This window comes from Lissotriton vulgaris, chromosome 5 (assembly GCF_964263255.1).
Source record: "Lissotriton vulgaris chromosome 5, aLisVul1.2, whole genome shotgun sequence".
In the NCBI taxonomy this organism is placed as follows: Eukaryota; Metazoa; Chordata; class Amphibia; order Caudata; family Salamandridae; genus Lissotriton; species Lissotriton vulgaris.
In genome coordinates, this window is record NC_141693.1 from 251,495,056 (window position 1) to 251,514,972 (window position 19,917).

Consider the following 19,917-nt stretch of genomic DNA (forward strand, 5'->3'; position numbering starts at 1 on the left):
GCAAGCACAGCCAGGGGGCAGGGAAGCAAGCACAGCGAGGGGGCAGGGAAGCAAGCACAGCCAGGGGGCAGGGAAGCAAGCACAGCCAGGGGGCAGGGAAGCAAGCACAGCCAGGGGGCAGGGAAGCAAGCCCAGCCAGGGGGCAGGGAAGCAAGCCCAGCCAGGGGAGAGGGAAGCAAGCACAGCCAGGGGGCAGGGAAGCAAGCACAGCCAGGGGAGAGGGAAGCAAGCACAGCCAGGGGGCAGGGAAGCAAGCACAGCGAGGGGACATGGAAGCAAGCACAGCCAGGGGACATGGAAGCAAGCACAGCCAGGGGGCAGGGAAGCAAGCACAGCCAGGGGGCAGGGAAGCAAGCACAGCCAGGGGGCAGGGAAGCAAGCACAGCCAGGGGGCAGGGAAGCAAGCCCAGCCAGGGGGCAGGGAAGCAAGCACAGCCAGGGGAGAGGGAAGCAAGCACAGCCAGGGGGCAGGGAAGCAAGCACAGCCAGGGGGCAGGGAAGCAAGCACAGCCAGGGGGCAGGGAAGCAAGCACAGCCAGGGGGCAGGGAAGCAAGCCCAGCCAGGGGGCAGGGAAGCAAGCACAGCCAGGGGAGAGGGAAGCAAGCACAGCCAGGGGGCAGGGAAGCAAGCACAGCCAGGGGGCTATGCTTGGGTGTTATGCATCAAGGGGTTCCAGAACCAGTGTGTTTTTATAAGATGACTGAAGCACAGAAAGGAGGTGTTATCCCCACTAGAAGAGTTTTCCCCAGAAAGGTCTGTGGAAGGTGCACTTCTTGAAATGTGGGATACAGCGATTTTTTTTTTCTTTGCAGGATTGCGTGTTTCGAGAACTTTCAGCCAAGGATAACTTCTGAGAACGGTAACTGGGAGGGTTAACATGTATCTAGATATCTCTTTTAACTATAACATAATTTGTGGCTACATCGAGGCAAAGGGCTGCAAAGGGGGTAGCACTGTATAAAAAACAAACATAACAAATCAGCCCTTTGCATTTAAGGGGCAGATTAGTAAAAACAACTTTTTGCACAAAAATTAGGTGCTTTATATCAACACTGAAATTAGGTAGTCGAGGTCGCATTGTACCGGTGACATTAGGGCTCAGAGGGGGACTTCCTTCATCATGTTTGCAGATTCTCTCCAGTGCAGCCTTAAACAGGCCAGCTGAGATGTTAAACCCAGAAATATGAGTGCCTGGCAGTACTCCCCATTAGTGCTTATACAGCTGAGGTCACTTGAAAGCAAGTTGGGAGTGGACTTGCTTCCACTAGAATTATGCAATTCATTAATTCATGCAATTCATTAATGTTCACACATCTACCTAGGAACGAGTTGACAATTTGAAAATATATTTAATTTGCACGGGGATGATCTGGGAATCTGATGCAATCACGACTCGTGGTCTATGCAACCAGGATTCACGCTATGCAGGATGCCCGTGGTCCCTGCAAGGGACCCCATAGGAGGGCAGGCCCCGTAGTATCGCTGAGGGCAGCCGGGCAGCACATCCTTGGGGGCAGCACGAGCGAGCTGCTGGGGAGGAGGCGGGGCTGCGGGTATATAGGGGTGGTCCCTCCTTCCACGCACTCTCTTTGCTTCTGCCCTTTTCCAGCCAGGTCGCGTCCCAGGCTACCGAGCCGCTCCGGCCGTAGGTAGCCCCCCTCCCCTTCCATGACCCTTAGATCCAACACCTTACCAATTCCGGGATATCGTCGGAACGTCGTGCGCAAGGTAAGGGCGACGCTCACTTGCCTCCCCCCAGGCCCCGTCTTTGGGCTAAACTCAAGTTGCACAGGGGCTCCGCGGTCAGATACCACAAGGAGGTGGAGGCGCCCGTGAAGGGGTGAGAAGGCGGAGGAGGCAGTGGGGATCGTGTGGGGGCCTGTAATATAGTAAGTGGCTGGGAGCTTTGGAATATCGGGCGCTGGCCATGCCGAAGCTGTGCAGACCCGAAGGTTGATCGTACACCCCGGTTATGCGGTCGGCGAAGCCACGACAGACTGTTATGGGTCAACTGGCTGGGAGCAGCAAAGGGTTGCCGCCATGCGGGGGGGCGTCGCCTTAGCAATTGAATTGCCTCTGTAATGCCACAGGGGATTCGGGGGGCCGCTATAGGCCACAGGGGTGCAGGCATTGAGAGGGCCACGCGATGGCCGCCACACGGTCGGTCGGCCCGATGGAGGGTTGTTGTTGCAGGCCGCAGTGTGTGAGTTTAGCCGCAATTGCTCCATGGCCCCATACGTGCAGGGCCCGCAGTAGAGTGTGGATACTGGGCCTCAACGGTGGCAGTCTTGCGCCCTGGTGACCTGGACTTATGTACATGTAGTCTTCCGGCGGCCCCGCTCCCCTCCTGGCGCTTCTCGGATTTATGGAAGGAAAAGGTAGTCGCCGAGAATGCATATGCCACAACTTATTTCAACTTTCTCCGTGGCAGCGCCGCAAGCTCCCGAGACGCCAGCCCGAGTATTAAGGCCGCTCTCGTCTGGCAGAAAGCCCGCCTCGGTCCCAATCGTCCTTTTTAGGCGTGTTGGCCTGAATTGTCGCTCTCTGCATAGAGATGCGTTTAGTGATTCGACGTTGCACCAATGGCAGCGGGGGCAGCGAGACAGGGCCATTCATTTTAGGGTGCAGCGTGTTTTCCAGGTGCTCAATAGGGGAATCTCAGAAGGAATGCGCGCGAGCCAATGCCAACGTTTTTAAACGAGAAATATAATGCTTTTATTTCAGAAGAAACATACATGATTGTGGCACAGAGGCAGGATAGCATATAAAGAAAAGCCATGGAGATTGCCTGCCCCTGCCACACGAATGCGCTACACATCTGACGTGTGTTCGCTTCTAAATCACCAATTGTAAGAAAACAAGGGGTGATGCTGTCTCTCAGTGGCATTATGGGTCATCTCCTGGCGTGGGTTTCTGGTAGGCGGGTTTACGACTTTCAAAGAAATAGGCTTGTTGTCCTTGGCCATTCAGAATGGCGACGAGGGCTTTAGTCAACCCGGACAAAGAAATCAAATCCGCTTTCCTCACTGAGAAGACTGATATGAAGACATGGTGTAATTCTCATTAGGGTCAGTGTCACTGGATGTGGAACACGACAATTCCTTCCCTGCGTTGCAAGTGACTTCAAGAAGAGGTGCATTGTCAAAGTTAAATAAATGCAAATAGTGCGGGTTGGCATTTTGCACAAGACTGTGCACGTGGTATGCTTTGGGCAATGGCCCATTGGAAATAACTGTTTTCATTTTCAGCACTTCCTTGTTTCTGAAATATCCAGCGTGCACTCAGTGGCGTATCAAGGGGCCTCTGGACCCTAATTTAGCCAAAAGAAATGTCAACATCACATGTTTTAATAAGGAAAGACAACTATACTTGGGTTGCCCAGGGTCCCCCAAGGCCTTGGGCCCCGGTTTCACTGCACCTGCTGCACTATTGTTACCTACGCTCCTGCGGACTCGTCAATTAAAATCTGCCTCACAAGTGGGTCACAGAGAGTGAAAGGGCCAGATTCACAAATTCATGCTCCTATTTGCACTAGCACAGATGAGGTAAAACATATTTTAATTTTAAGCATGAACAGACCAAAGGCGTGCAGGTGTAGAATGCGGTATGACTGCACAATTTATGTTTTTGGCAGAAATGTCCGGCTACAAAAGGTTTTTATTTTAGGTGGGAAGAAAGAGTGGCAAAAACGTTGCTCGCGGCGAACCTTTTTCAAAAAGGGAAATTAAGTGACGTGCGTCTGGCACATAGTGCATTACCTTGTGCACTTTAATCTTGTTGCAGAGATTGAACAGCGAAATACCTGAAACTCACAGGACATAAGACAAAATAACCCGTCAAAAATGAAAACGTGTACTGCACATTTAATTCATAATGTGTATGACTAGCGTCATGGTCGGACTGGCTGATAGGGCAAACTGGCAATTATCCGCTGGACTGGTCAGTGTGGTGCTCGGCCTTTTGGCTGTATGGGCCTATGTAATGGTCCAGAGCGCCGATTTTTACTGTTGATTTCCCGTGTATTGACACATACATTGCTCAAAATGTAGCGCCTTGAGACCCTCCGGGTAAGTAGTGCGCTATATAAATGTCTGTGATTGATTGATTGAAATAACCCTACATGCACAGGTACCTATCTGGCTCTCTAATTTTGTCCTCACGATCGGGGTGAAAAAATCTTAACCCTGCAGCAGTGCCCCCTTCTCTGCCTCTGATTTAAGTCAACGAGACCGGTTAGAGTTCGTTCACAGACTTACCTTTTAAGACCTGAAGCATTCGATTATACCAACGACGCCATAGTTGTTGCCTATTTGTATTATGCAGAAACAACCACGATAAGACCAATAGCCCTGACTAGTTGTAGGTTTAATGCTTCTTATTATATTATATATCTGAATGCAGTGACATAGGCAGCAAAATCATATTACACCTCTCGGGGTGTATCAGACAAAGATTCTACCACTTGTCTGAAACGGACAAGGGGGCTGGTGAAGAAGGAGAGAAGGTGGCTGAATACCATTTACCATTAGGAAGGCAGGGAATCACCCCCACTTCCCTTTCCTCTTCAATGTTGTTAATGAAGCAAACAGCTATAGAACAACTTCTCTACCTAGCGGGGGAAGGCTCAAAAAATTCAAAGGGGGAGTCAAGCGAGAGGCGAGCCGAGGATCAGCACTGGCTAATAGCCCGAGCACGTGCGAAGTCTTGAAAATATTGGCATGCAAATCATGCAACAAAGTTCATGCTCCAATGTAATAAAGTGTCTTCAAAAGTCAAAAAAGTATATTGCTTTAACACGCTTAAGCGTTTCACCTAGTACATCAGATTAGATCTCTGCAGTTAGAAGGAGTTATTGGAAGTGAGAGTTCTAATATGCAAGGGGGAGACATCGCAGACAACGTTCAAAAGGTATGTTATGAGCCTAACATGTGTGTGTGTAGTCTTCATTTACTTCAGTTGACCCAATTTAACCAACAATCTTAAAAGCAGGTTGCCAAAGGAAAGTCCAAGACTGAACACTTTGCCCTTGGCGTCATCAGGTAATCATATCATGCATCTATATACATTTAAAATAACACTTTATTTATTATTATATTTTTGCAGATTTATATAGCGCAAACATGACCCAAAAGTATTGGAGCGCCTACATGAGCACCAGTCTCGTTACACAGGGACACATTATATTTATGGTAGGCACGGGGAGATGGAGTGATTTGCCCAGAATCACAGGAGGTGGACGCGACCCTGAGGCTCGTACCTTGGCCCCGCTCGAAGGTCTGGCAATCTATCTGCCAGACCTTCCTTTTTGTAGGAGTAAAAGCGGGCGTTCGGTACACAGAATGTTACCCAATTTATTTATGCCACTTTTATAGTGAAAACGTGGCTAGGAGTGTTAGAATGCTTTCGAATAGATCAATTTTGGGTTACAGATAAAAAATTACAAATACTACTTTGCTTACAGGTGTCGGTGGGCATATCTGTCTCACATAAACATATCCAGAGCGGGCCAAAGGCTCATACCAGGAGGAGTGTAGTCCACATACAAATTCTGGTGCCTCAAATGAAACCGTCTTTATCTTTTGGAAGTTCTAGTAACTATATTACATTGTAACATTATCAGTAAGAAGGATAGACACTTGCCACAGTTTTAAGGGCTTATTTAAAGAATTAGTAAGGCAAAATACATACATATATCATAAGTAAAGTTTGCCTCAATGCATCCTGATCATAAGTACAAAGAACTCAGTAAGTTCAATAGTAAATCCAGCATAGATCTGCCTCTAAGAGTGAGAAAGAGGGTTCCGTTAAGGTGAGAAAAAACTGTCCTTTTATAGGACTTCAGACAAAGGATTTCACACATTACTACACAAGTACATAGTTCACTGGCTATGCATCAATGATCAACAGGCGACAAGAAACATTTTACTTTAAAATATATTCAAAGAATTTGTCATAAAACCAATACATTAGATTTAGGGGTCCTCAGAATGTATCCAGGTGACGTGAATTGTAACACTGTTTACTGAGCGGTCTGGGACTGATAGGTTGTCCTTGGATAGGGACATCTTAGTTACAAAGACTAGGAAACCTTCAATCGCTATGCATCAATGATCGACAGGCAATAAGAAACATTTTACTTTAAAATATATCCAAGGACTTTCTCATAAGACCAATACATTGGATTTAGAGGCCCTCAGAATGTATCCAGGTGACGTGTATTGTAACACTGTTTACTGAGTGGTCTGGGACTGATAGGTTGTCTTTGGTTAGGGACATCTTAGTTACAAAGACTAAGAAACCTTCAATCTTTCCATGGGAAGCTCACAATTATTAGAGCAAAGGCAACAACAACAATTATGCGATGTATAGCGACGTCATTTTAAATTGAAAGACAGTACAATTTCAATGTCAATGTATTTCAACACAAACCTGATTTTGCACATTAGGAGCATAAGAAAAAGTAAAACAATGTTCACACTGGCATATGGGTAAATATAACACTGCCATGGCCCTCGTGCCACACAAAAGAGCTATCATCTCACCCGAATAATGCCTATTCTATGTGGCTATTAGAGAAAATGTGACTGGCTGCACCGGCCTGTGAGGAAGTTTCCAATTTCCATGCGGGCCAACCTGCAGCATCTTTTAGGTTTACCAATTTTTTAAATAATAATGTTTGCATAGCAATTTTAAAGAGTTTGTCTTTAGTTCACTGCTTATGTCTGCCTTGGTGAATAGTGTTTGTTAATTTTCGTCCTTCATGGTTAACTGAGTGAGATAATGTGGGATCTCATACAGTGAACATGTTTCTTCTAAAGTAATATCTTTTGGTGCAAAATCCTCACAGTTCATGCCTTTGGATGCCTGGTCCTGTTATCTTGATCAATAAACTGTCACTGCTGAACCTTCTCTGTAAATGAAGGGCCAGATGCTAGAATTACTTGCCACAAAATCTGGGGGGAATTTGTGAAAAGGATTTTAATAAACCAACCAATGTACTAAAAGGGCAGTGTAAAAAAGTGAGTACAGCTCAAAACATAATACGAGGCCAGTACAAGGCTTTCTTCTTTTATTTACAATGAATAAAAGTCCACATAGAGGAGTAACAGCAAGGATGACAAGTGCTGTCTACAGATGGCAATCATCCCAATCACCAGTAGTCCTCTCAATTATAACACTCATACATTATAAAACCTATTTAAGAACACCGAGCAGGTTACCTAACCCTAAGCAAGTAACACATAGTTAATAAATACATTAATAAATCTGGTACAGCATGTCCCTCCTTTTAGTTATTTAACAAGACTAACATGCACATGGGAAAATTATATGCTGCAAAACAAACTTAAGTGGTATAAAATATATTCATTAAACTTTTCAAGTACTTTGACAACCCTTTGAAGTATTTCAAAACAGGTCTCCACCTGGCGTATCTAGTGCATCAACACCCTAGTCCATAATACTACCTCGCACCACCTTATCAGAAATTGTAACATCAGCTGGAAACCGTACAGAAGAAGTATAGTTTGCAGAATAAATAGAATTATTTATATTAATTTCTGGTCCACAATCGTTGACCTGAGGCAATATCTAAGTGGGGGTTAGTCTGTCTTGAGAAGGAGAGCTTAGACAATATTTTTAGGTAGGGAAGGACGTAGGGGAAAAATAGTAGTGTCCAATAGCTGCCCAACATGGTATAGGCTCTTGGTTAGGGCAATTGCTTCAGCCACCTGGGTCCTACGAGCACCCCCACGCGGCGACGTGTGAGACATAATAGGTTAAGTTTCGGCAGGGTAGACGAAGGGTTGCTGGCTATGCGGGCTCATACCAACCTTTTCGCTTACGGGGGACACTCACCGGCAGGACTAAAAAGTGGTAATCCTGGTGTAAAGGGACGGGGTGCCGAAGGAGTCAGACTAGTCTGCTCGCACTAGCGAGAGTGGGATCCTCTAGACCTCCAGGACAGGTTGCAGGCATGCACCAGAACTGGGTCCATCCAGGACAGACAAACACTCCAGTCCCTATCCAAGACACGGGCAGTAGCTGGCTGCCAGACTTCAAGTGGGGCAGGGTGCTAGACTCTGAGGGGAACATGGGGTCAGAGCATAACTTGGCCTTAATGATGGATGTAGGAGTGTTTGGCAACACCTGTACTCAGGAATGACCAGTCTTGGCTTCGCCAGGACAGGGATAGCCTTTTTCACCATCTGGAGAAGGTAGAGGAGAGAAAGGTTAGAACCACAGTCGGGGGAGCCGGGCCAAGCATCCTCTCGCTGGAGGCACGGCCTGCTGCATACGAAATCCGTTGAATGATGGGAAACGGACGGGGTGCACTGGTCTTAGGCAGGCATGGCGATATTCTTGTTAGACCTGGGGGAAGCTCTAGAGGCAGCGGGTGCAAATAGATGAGATTTGGGGAGCTAAGTGGTGGGGGCTCTGGGTGCAGCGGAGGCCACACCCAGGGCTATGGAGGAGTTACAGGGCGATCCCAAAACAGGAAAGGCGCAGGAACAGGATCTGAAGCCTCCAGTGCAAAGCGCACCGTGCATAAGTCATACATGCTTCAAGGTGTCCTTCTTGGGAACTTGGAGTACGACGGCGCTCCGTTAGTCCTTAGGGCGGTTGTAAACCTGAGCAACCGGGGGCTTGCCATATAGCGCTCCGCCCGGCTGGGTAAGGTGTGAGTCACTCTCCCTTGTTCAGAGGGCGGAGTTGGTGGACGATAGGTTCACAGGTGGGAGGAGTAGATCCTCCCAGGTACAATACCGGGCTATGGCCGCTGGTGTTTCTTTGGCTAAACTTCAGGTGCCCTGCAACGAGGGGTTGCGGGGTGGACGGGATCGCCTGTAAGATAACCCACCTTTTATTTGTATATCAAATAAACCTGCAGCTCCTTTTTCCAAATAACACTGTGTCTGTATATTATTGTGTGAATGTTGTGGGGTGCTGTGGGCGGCGGCGTACCGATAGAGGTACTATGGGTGTGCTGCGCCTGCCTGGACGTCGGAGGGCTGCGGGCAGATAGAAGGGGGGGCGAGGAGAGACGAAGGAGAGCTGCGGGCAGAGGGAAGGGGGGGGCGAGGAGAGACCAAGGAGAGCTGCAGGCAGAGGGAAAGGGGGGGGGGCGAGGAGAGACCAAGGAGAGCTGAGGGCAGAGGGAAGGGGGGGCGAGGAGAGACCAAGGACAGCTGCGGGCAAAGGGAAGAGGGGGGCGAGGAGAGACCAAGGAGAGCTGCGGGCAGAGAGAAGGGGTGGCAAGGAGAGACCAAGGAGAGCTGCGGGAAGGGGGGGGCGAGGAGAGACTAAGGAGAGCTATTACTTTACTAAATGGCTACCTACTTAAATTGAGAACATTCGGATCTGTTACGGTTTTTCAGGACATCCACATAATATACATATATACAAATAACCTTAATTGGAGTCTTTCACAGAGTCGAAGTGGTAATTGTGTTGTTACAGCTCTCCTGGATCTATTTGGACACCACGGCTTTACATGATTAAACAGAGAGAATGTGTGCTAAAGAAGAGGAAACTCTGAGCAGTCTCGATGTGAAACGCGTCAATTCTTGAAACAAAGTGAGTGCCGACGATGAGAATAACCTACTGGTCACAATATACTTCGGTTTATTTTTTTTTAGGGCAGGCACAGGGAAGGGGGGGCGAGGAGAGACCAAGGAGAGCTGCGGGCAGAGGGAAGGGGGGGGCGAGGAGAGACCAAGGAGAGCTACAGGCAGAGGGAAGGTGGGGCGAGGAGAGACCAAGAAGAGCTGGGGGCAGAGAGAAGGGGGGCGAGGAGAGACCAAGGAGAGCTGCGGGAAGGGGGGGGCGAGGAGAGACGAAGGAGAGCTGCGGGCAGAGGGAAGGGGGGGGGGAAGAGAGACAGAAACTCGGGATCAGGCTGGATGCTAATGCCAACAAATAGATCGGAGAACGAGGCAATGGGTGAGCTGGAAATACGGGAATGGTGTGTCAGCGGGCGGTAGAATGGGTATGTGTCTACAAGGAATTGAGCAGTAGTGTTAGGGACAAAATACAGCGGCTTCTTTCATTTTACCTTGACTGGAAGACGGACGGTGGCGCCTGGAGCAGAGGAGATGCCACAGAGGAGCCGCCGTACGGAAGCAGCGGATCGCCGAAGACACAGTCAGGTCGGGTACAGTCATCGAGTACGACACAGTCGGGTCGGGTACAGTCAGGTCACTGTAAGGAGGGCCCTGGCGGGTGTCAAAACTGGAAGTCTGCCTACTTGGAGAACACTGGACACCAAAAGCGAGGAGCAGCAAGGGAACAGGGATATCTGGGGCAAAAGTCGGCAACGGCAAAATGGCGGCCGAGAAGCTCAGAAAATTTCTGATTCGGGGGTGTGTTTATGGCTTCTGAGTGACGGATGACGTCACAGGTGGAAAGAACACCAAAAACACGCCCCCGAATCCAAAAGAGACGGGGCTTGATTGGAGTGACTCCCTTCTCCTCCAATGGCTGGCCTCCCTTTAGGAAGCCAGCCAATGGAGGAGAGAGGCAGGTTCAAGCCCCGTCTAATGAACATAATATCACCGACCGGAGACTGCGCAAGCGCAGCCTTTAGGTCCTCGACCTAAAAAGCGCATCCCAATTTACAAGATCAAATGCTTTTTCAGCATTGACCGTCAAAATTAATGCAGTGGGTTGGTTGGTTGATGTTAAAAAATCAAGTTATGGTTCTATGAACAACACACACTTCTCTGACTCACCCATAATCCGGGTCCAGGTGATAACGGTCATACACTAGATAAGTCACACCAAGCCAAAAGTTAAAAGTCAAATAGGTAATCTCCAAATCACACAATGGAAATCATGTTATTTAATACAAAAACGAGAGAAGCCCCATCAAGTTGTTAGCAGTCTTGTAAGATTTGCCTCCAGTGCCTCCATTAATTTTCTGTGAAGGTTGAGAATTATGTCATTACTGCTTCAATGATCCCCTCCCAGGAGAGCTAACAAAAAGAAATACTATGTGAATTATTCGCCTTGCCATGCATACGCCTGAATGATTTTTAAAGATGATGTGAAATGCAGCATTAAAGTCATTATTGCCTCTGGATCTTGCCATAAAATCAAGAATGCAGCTGTAAAATACCTTCTTAACCTTAATTTTCTGGCACATTTAACCAACTCTTCAGTCTCTACACTGACTCCCTGTGCCTCAATACATCACTTTCAAGAAAAGCTCATAGCTCATCGGGACACTCACTGCTCTGCACCTCTCTTCCTTCAGCACACATATGTACCTGACACCAAACTAGAGCTCTTCAGTCTAGATTAGCTTCACTCTTGCCCATCCACTCATTCAAAAAAAATCATGCACTAATGGAAACTGCTGGGGGCGTGGCTAGCAGGCCATCATGGCGGACGGAGTCTGTTAGAGCTCCGGTGCCGCCGGGAGACTAAATATCCTGTAGGCCACGTCGAGGGGCCGTTTTCGCCCACTGACGACCGCATCCTGTAGTTAAGGCTCCCCGCCTGCCTCGCTGAAAATCTTGGAGGTCTGGCGGCAGGGACTCCGGGACTGCGCCGTGAAAGATCCTGAGGCCTAGCGCCACGCCACAAGCTGGGGCCTCGAGTACGGACTGCGCCCGGAGAGTTGGAGGGGAAGGACTGTGGTGCGGCGAAGCATCCTGGGACGGAGACAGGCCCCTACAGCTGAGATCCTGCTTCTGCAATCGTGGGGGAGTGAAGTCCGTGGACTGCAGATCCCAGTGCCCGGAGAGGAAGAGGTGCCTGAGGACGGTCCCGGGCTGCGGATCGGGGCCTCGGACACAGACGCAGGGGGCCGCTCGAACGCGCCGCCGACAGCAACTGGAGTCCCCCGCCGGCCCCGCTGAACAATTGTCGAGGTTTGGAGGTGAGGGACCCAGATGAACGACGTGGGAGTCTCTGGTGTAGCTGGTGCCCAGGACATAGGAGGAGGCAGGCTGCGGTGAGCGGGGAATCCTGAGCTAAGGGCCGGTTCCTGCTGCAGGGGCCCGATTGCACGGGCGTGGAGGAGAGAGGCTGGGGAGGTGCAGGTCCCGGTGCCCGAGGAGCCCGGGGCCTACTTCCACGTTGCGAGCCGGGGCCTCGGGTGCGGACTGGGCCCGAGACGCTGCGGGTGGCAACCCCGCAACACAAATAATAGAAACCCGCCGGACAGCCCTCCTTTATCTTCCCGCCCGCCCAATAGCGGCTAAGTGGACACACAAGCCGGAGGCCTGTCACTATTGCTGCCGGATTCTGACCGCCGGAGGGAGATTGCTGGGAGGCACGTCCTACCACCCGATGGTGGACAATACTGGAGAAAGGCTCTGAAACCTATATTGCCCAGAGCAGGTGGGAGACGATCCCCGGAGAAGCACTGAGATCTTGAAAGCTACTACTCCCGGGAATAAGAGATACAGGCGGCCAGCAGAGCGAGTACTAGAGGGACAGGTACACAGCGGACGACTGAGACTCGCCCCACGACGCGCCCCTGACACAAAACGGGCCTCCGGCGCTTGCCATGGTACGGAAAGGCGTGAAGGCCGCGGAGGGCAAGGATGGGACACTCACGGGACCCACACTGGATGCGGACCCAGGGGGCTCTGCACCGCTGACGCCGACCTCCACCCTCTCAGATGCCCAGCAAGGTGACAAACTAGATCTCATCCTTAAAGAGATCAGGGACTCCAGGGCTGTGATGGAGACGCAGATGGGCACCCTCACCACTAACCTCTCCTTACTTAAAGCTGATCATGAGAAACTGGCAGATAAAGTCAAAGACCAGGGTCTGACGCTGACGGACCTTGCCCCGGCGGTGGCAGAACACACGGACTCCATCCAACTAATCCAACACCAGGTAAAATCCCTGATGGAACGCGTAGAGGATGCAGAAGGGCGCAATCGACGCAATAACATCCGCGTCATTGGCCTTCCGGAACGAAGTGAGGGGTCCCACGCGACGGAATTCATGGAACAGTGGTTCTGAGATAACGTCGCCTCCGAAGGACTGTCGCCGTTCTTCTGCGTGGAGAGAGCTCATAGGATCCCATTCCCTACTGGCCGACCAAGAACGGGACAGCTACCGAGACCACTGATTGTTAAGATCCCAAATTACCGAGACAGGGACATACTACTAAGCCAAGCCAGAATAAAATCGATCATACAGTGGGAGAACAAACGAGTATCACTGTATCCGGATTATACCACTCAGGTGCAGAAACAGCGGTCCTCCTACTATGAGGTTAAAAAGAGACTCCAGAGGGCAAAACTCAGCTACGCCTTGTTATTCCCTGCGCGCCTGAAGGTGATCCACAACAACAAAACTCACTTTTTTGAAAGCCCCACCGACGTGGAGGAATGGATGGAAGTGATGGAGATTGATGAGCATCTGAACTCGACGCAAGGATCTCCGGACAACGGATCTAAAGAAAGCTCGGTCCATGAGGAGAACAGGACCGGCGCCCGATGCAAAGACCCGAAGCAGCGTAAACCTACTGCCCATCAACAGAAGCAAGGACAGGGCGATGCTGTCGCAGCGGTGGGCTCCTTCAGAGAGGAGCGAGAGACAATTAATAAGGACACTGAGGACAGCACTATACACTCTGACAATAGTATGGTGTTATTCCCGACTGTGACACCAAGAGAGGCAGACGAACTTATAGACAATGCCCAAGAATAATACCTTCCATGGACAAGACCTGAAGCTTAAGACCAACCTGATATCATTTTCTGTATAAGCTGGTGGTACAGCGGGGCAGTGGGAGAGTGGGAGAAGAGGGGATATACATACAAGGTAAATATATGTGTTTTCTTTATTGCTGATGAGCACTCTGTGGCTTCAAGTTGGGGAGGGAGGAAGCTTTTTCTGTGTATGGTTAGTAGGATGAGACTCATACACCTCCCGCACTCCTAAGATACACGGTTGTAGACTATCTTATGTATAGGGAAATGACCACCCTACTTCCCCCCCTCCTCCTTTTTCCCTTTGTTCCCCCCCCTCCACAAGACGTGGCTACCTGTACTAGACAGCTACAAGAGAACTCTCCCGGCGGCGCCGTTGAGCCGGCTGCTTGACCAAGTACGGCTCTTTGGACAAGGCACATGCTTGGCCGACCCCCCACAAGGGTATGCACTGTAATTTGTTTAATTTTGTTTCAAAGTTTATGGTTCGGCACAGCAGGGTTCAGAGGCTGCGCCTCCAAAGTTGGGGTTTGGGATAGGGAGGGAACTGTCTCCTGGTTGACACTGAAGAATTACCTGTTACGACATATGAGGACACTCATTACGACACCTACAGGGGGATATGGCTGAAGAAAGAGGAAAGTATAGGCTGGTTACCTGGTGCGAGGGCTGGAGGCAGTCCAGAAGAGACACAGAGAACACGCTTTCTTGATTAGACAAAAGGCACACATAGTATTCCTACAGGAATTGCATTTAACACAATCCGAGGCACTCCTACTACGGAAGAAATGGAAGGGAACTATATTCTCCACAACATACTCTGCCTTTTCCAGGGGAGCCACGATATGGGTATGACACTGTACTCCGTTTGTGGAACTAGAGAGACGAACAGACGAGCAAGGACGCTATATACTGGTGAGGGGCACCCTAGATGGGGAAGTGGTAGTCCTGGGCAGCATTTATGTCCCGAATTTCGATCAGGATAGATTCCTTGTCGCAGTGGGCCGGGCATTGGCAGACTGGGTAGATGTCCCCTGGTTACTGGGTGGTGACTGGAACATGATACTGGACGTGGCCCTAGACAGATCACACCCCCCTCCCCCTTCAGGCGACAGGGATACACAAACTGTCTGAGTCGTTTGGGACATGGCTCCAGGGGTGGAGATTGACTGATATTTGGCGCACACTACATCCAACACACAAAGAATACTCATGCTACTCTCCTGTGCACAACCTGCATACCAGGCTGGACAGATTTGTGTGCTCTAACTCCATAACGACTAAATGTGTCACATCGGACTACCATGCTAAAACATTTTCAGATCATAGACCATTAACGCTTGATCTACATTGGGGAAAGGTACCCTCACCAGTCCCTACCGTTCCGAAAACACATATCCGACACCTTGACTGATTACTTCGATGAAAACTGGGACTCTACGTCCTTGAATTTGATAGTGTGGGATGCAATGAAGGCTGTAGTGAGAGGGGCTGCGATCGGCCGACTAGTGGGAGTCAGACAGGAAATCCACGGTAAATTATGCGAAGTGGAGAATCGCCTGCGGGACCTTGAAACTGCGGTGGGGCAGGACCCGGACCATAAAGCTGACCTGCAGATGGGTAACATTGAGCACGCTGAACTACTGGAAACCCTAAGGGTAATGGACTATGGGACCTATCTGAAACGCCAACAGGCGGAGGCAGACAGATCCGGTGCCTTACTTGCTCGGCTGGTCCGCGATACCCCAGAGAGCCCTACGATAACGAGCATCCGAGATACAACAGGCAACCAAGTGCATACACAACCAGAAATTAACGCTGTGTTTAAAACTCACTTGGAGAAACTCTATGCTCCCCCCTCTGTAGATGCCAGGGAAGAAATGATGGACTTCCTGGGAGAACTAACAATCACAACCTTGACCCGGGAAGTCCAGGCGGCCCTAGCTGGACCCATAACGCAGCAGGAAATAAGAGTAGCAATCCACACACTTAACCGGGGCAAGACTTCGGGTATGGATGGACTAGCAAGGGGAGTTTTACCAAACATACTCTGACATACTGGCACCCGTCCTGGAGAAAATTTATAAAACTGCTTACGATGCTGGCCACCTGCCTGCATCGACCATGCAGGCTTTGGTGATTTCTATTCCGAAACCCGGCAGGGATACCCTAGACGTGAGTAATTACAGGCCCCTCTCTATGCTCTTCACGGAGTATAAAATCCTTAGTAAAGCTATCGCCATGCGGATACAACGCCATCTCCCTGGCCTGATCCATACTGATCAGTGTGGCTTCCTCCCGGAGAGGAGCACCTCCCAAAACTCAAGACGACTCTACGCCCTTATGACAACTACCCCACAGGACTTACTACATGTTGGCTGTATAGCCCTGGACCTCCGACAAGCGCTTGACTCCCTAACATGGGACTTTATGTTCGAAGTCCTACACCAATTTGGTTTTCCAGAGGCCCTCATAAAATGGATTTGCTTACTATATGCGGGCCCGACGGAAAGGGCACGCACGGGAAGGCACACATCGGACAGTTATGGTGTCCACAGGGGCACCCACATACAGTTCGGTGCCTGTGAGATCCAGGTGGCACCGACCACGTTTAAGTATCTCGGGATAAATGTGTACCGGGACCCGGAGGATCAAATTGACGGTAACATCCGTAAGGCAATCACTGGCCTACGAGGTAGTATAAACTTCTGGAAATCCCTACCCGATGCTGTCATTTTAGCAAGAACCCCAAACGAGCTCCAATGTGCATTAGACAGATACTGTGCGTTCATGGCCACTCTGAACCTGAAATTAAATGTTAAGAAAACTTACACCATGCAGGCTTGGAAGGGGACCAGGAAGCACCGAAGGTTGTTTGTAAAAGGTGAACCACTAGATAGAACAACAACCTACCCATACCTGGGGGTAGTAATAGATGAGAAGTTCAAGTGGAACCCAGCGGTTAATGCCAGGAAACTTGCCTTTCTGAGGGAAACTGTCTCATTAAAAGCATTCTCACAAAAGCTGGGCCAACGTCCAATACAAGAAATTATAAAAATATATAACGCAAAATGCATATCTACGGCAATATATGGGGCGGGATTATGGGGATGTGTAAAATGTGGATGCCATTCAAAAGATTGAGAATTCCTTTTTACAATATTTACTTGCGGTCCCAAGGAACAGCTCCACATATGCATGTCACACAGAATTGGGATTAGAATATATAACAGACATCATAAAACTACAGCCAGTAATGCTGTGGCGTAGAATATGGGTCACAGATCAATGCCATTTAACGAGATCCATCATTGAAGACACTCTGAGCCTTGATCAGTGTAAAAAAAATCAAATGGCTAGCCTATGTTAAAGCAACACTTGAGGACTTGGGCTATAAGAAATACTTTGACTATCCTTCCAGGATAAATGAAATTTCTAAGGCGGATCTAAAAAAAGAATGTCTTGCACAGCTGAGGCAGCTACGTCTAGTAACTGAGATCCACAAACAATCGGTTCAAAAAGCCATACTAGTGCAGACTGTCTTTGAATTGGAACCCTATTTGTCTTTTAGTTTAACCCAACACGAAAAAATGATGTTAACTCGCTTAAGGTTTGACATGTTTCATCTGCTAGTTTCCTTCCCAATCCAAAATGACTGGGCGTCCACACGGTCATGTTGTCCGTGTGATCTGGTATCTACACAATCAACTATACATACTATCCTATTTTGTAAATTCTTTGTAGAACCCCGTAGACGCTGGTTACTCACCATCCTAAAACTTTGGGGGCTTCGCCAATACCGTCCTGCATTCTTGGCACTACAATATTTAGAAAATGAAAAATATGCCAAAGCAATTGTACATTTTCTTAAATTTTGTATTCAACATCGTCGCAACCTATGAATTGTCTTGACTAGGAGCGTTATAAAGAAGGCGCACAAATTACCAGGTTCTCAGACGAATGATAAATTGTATGATATATCTTGCTGTCTTTTTTTAACTGACCTGTTTTTTTTAAACTAATTCCTTTTTAAACTGGTTTTAGCATTTTAAAATTGTGATTTTAATACATGATCAATTTTGCGAACCGTATTTTATGAACTTTTATGGTGTTCTTATCAAATGAACTACTGAATAAAGCATTTTTTATTTGATTTATCAGTAATGGGACGAGTGGCGGTCTCGAAGATGGTCCTACTCCCCCGAATACTGTATTATTTTGTAAATCTGCCGGTGCTACTCCCCCAGCAAATTTTTACCACACTAAATACATTACTGATAAACCTTGTTTGGGGTTCGGGGAGAAGACGAATCAGCCTTAAAAAATTACAATTGAACACCAGACAGGGAGGCCTGGGCGTACCGGACCTACGGAGTTATTACTATGCAAGCCAGCTCCAATGGTTGACACGGTGGGTGGCGGGCAGGGACCTACATGAGATGGCTTATACAACGGACAAGCTGGCACGAGGGGATCTGCACTCCCTCCTCCTACCCAATGCCAGGATCCCCAGAGACTGCCACCCCCTCCTGCATGTGGCTCTGACCTGTTGGAGGAAAGCACTGACATACACGGCAGGGGCCACTCCCTATGCGGATAACATCCCCCTTCTGGGACTCCCGACGCCGCAAGGGATCCTGACACAACGCAGACTGCGTCCCTGGACGGAGGCCGGGGTGGACAGAGTGGGAGACCTGTTCGGTGACGACACAATACTGGATCATGCCTCATTTGTGCAACTCACGGGAGCCCCGCCGTGCTTATACCTCTTACATCCCTCTGTGACACACTATATACGGCGCGCTTGGGCTCCGCAACGCACAAAACCAGACCAACATGAATTAGTACACCTCCTGCATTATATGGGAACTGGGGGACACCTGGTGAGATGGTTATATGTAGGTATTAGGGAACACACACTTAGGGAGACCTGGACTGTGGACACAGGAGAACCCATAACAGACGGGGAATGGAAAATCATCCTTGGTCATCATAGGAGAGTATCTAGGAATGTTAAGTTCAAGTTCATACAGGCCATGATTTTCCATAGAGCATATCTCACACCCCAGAGACTCCACAAGATGTTCCCTGCCACTACACACTGCTGCCCAAGATGTCAAGAAGATGTGGCACACATCCTTCACATGCTATGGACATGCCCAAAGATACGCAATTATTGGGGAACGATCAAAAACACATTACACTCCGTAACAACACTCCAGATCCCTGAGGGGGCACTACCCTGTCTGATACGGAACAGGAAACGACCCAAAACATGTAAAGCACAACTGAAATTTATGGACCTGGCACTCTTGTTGGCACTCAGGGTACTCACCATGAGATGGAAATCGCCCAGGTCCCAACAGGCAGAAATGTGGCGATCTGAATTGTTGAAATGGGGCAAAGCTGAATCCACGGCGCTGCGAGGGGAGGAGGAAAAGGGTCTTTGCAAATACCCTATAGCACAAGAATGGGACTTAATGCTGATAGAAATGGAAGAGATGGACTTGACCATTTCGCAAGACCCGGCGGAGTGACTACACACACATAACATCGGATGGCCAAAGCACACGAGCGCGATAAAAAGTCACGAGGGATAAGCCAGGCCTACGAACTGTAATACTCTCTGGATAGACGGAAGCACACAGACCCGACATGTATAGTGTATGAAGGAGAACGACCAGGAGACGAAGGAAGGGAGGGTGGGGTGGGAAGGGCAGTTGGGGTTTAGCAAAATATGTAAGACATGAATAAGATGTTTAAAGGCTGTAACCGGGAAGCATCCGGAGAATGTAAGACAGACGAAACATGATTTGGAAAGATATGCAACTAAAAGTTAATGGTAAAGAAAATGGAAAAGACTGATATAAGGTATAACGGTTGAATGTAATGTATAACGTCTTGCTGCAGTCACGAATAAAGAGTTTAAAAAAAAAAAAAAACTAATGGAAACTGCTCTGGTCAAATGGTTATGATCCGACACTTAATTTCTTCTAGAATACGAAAAATGTACATCCATCACAATCTCCATAATTCATTAAAAACTCTGCTCTTACCACTAACATGCATCTCTCCTACATGAATGAGTAAGTATCCGCATGTGTGACTGCACTTAGTCTCACAATTTCCTCAACACCCCATGCTCATATGTAGTAATGCCTCTAATCCAAGTTTAGAGCATATCCCCAAATCTCACACTTCACCCAGGGCTTTCCAATCAGGTCTAACTACAACCTGCACCA

The 19,917-nt window shown here is 48.8% G+C and overlaps 1 protein-coding gene across 2 annotated transcripts in view; it reads right to left on the minus strand.

Annotated features, from left to right (window-relative positions):
* Window positions 1–19,917, minus strand: part of LOC147710627 (F-box only protein 6-like) — a 160,042-nt gene that overhangs the window by 40,256 nt on the left and 99,869 nt on the right. The gene's annotated exons all lie outside the window — the stretch shown is intronic.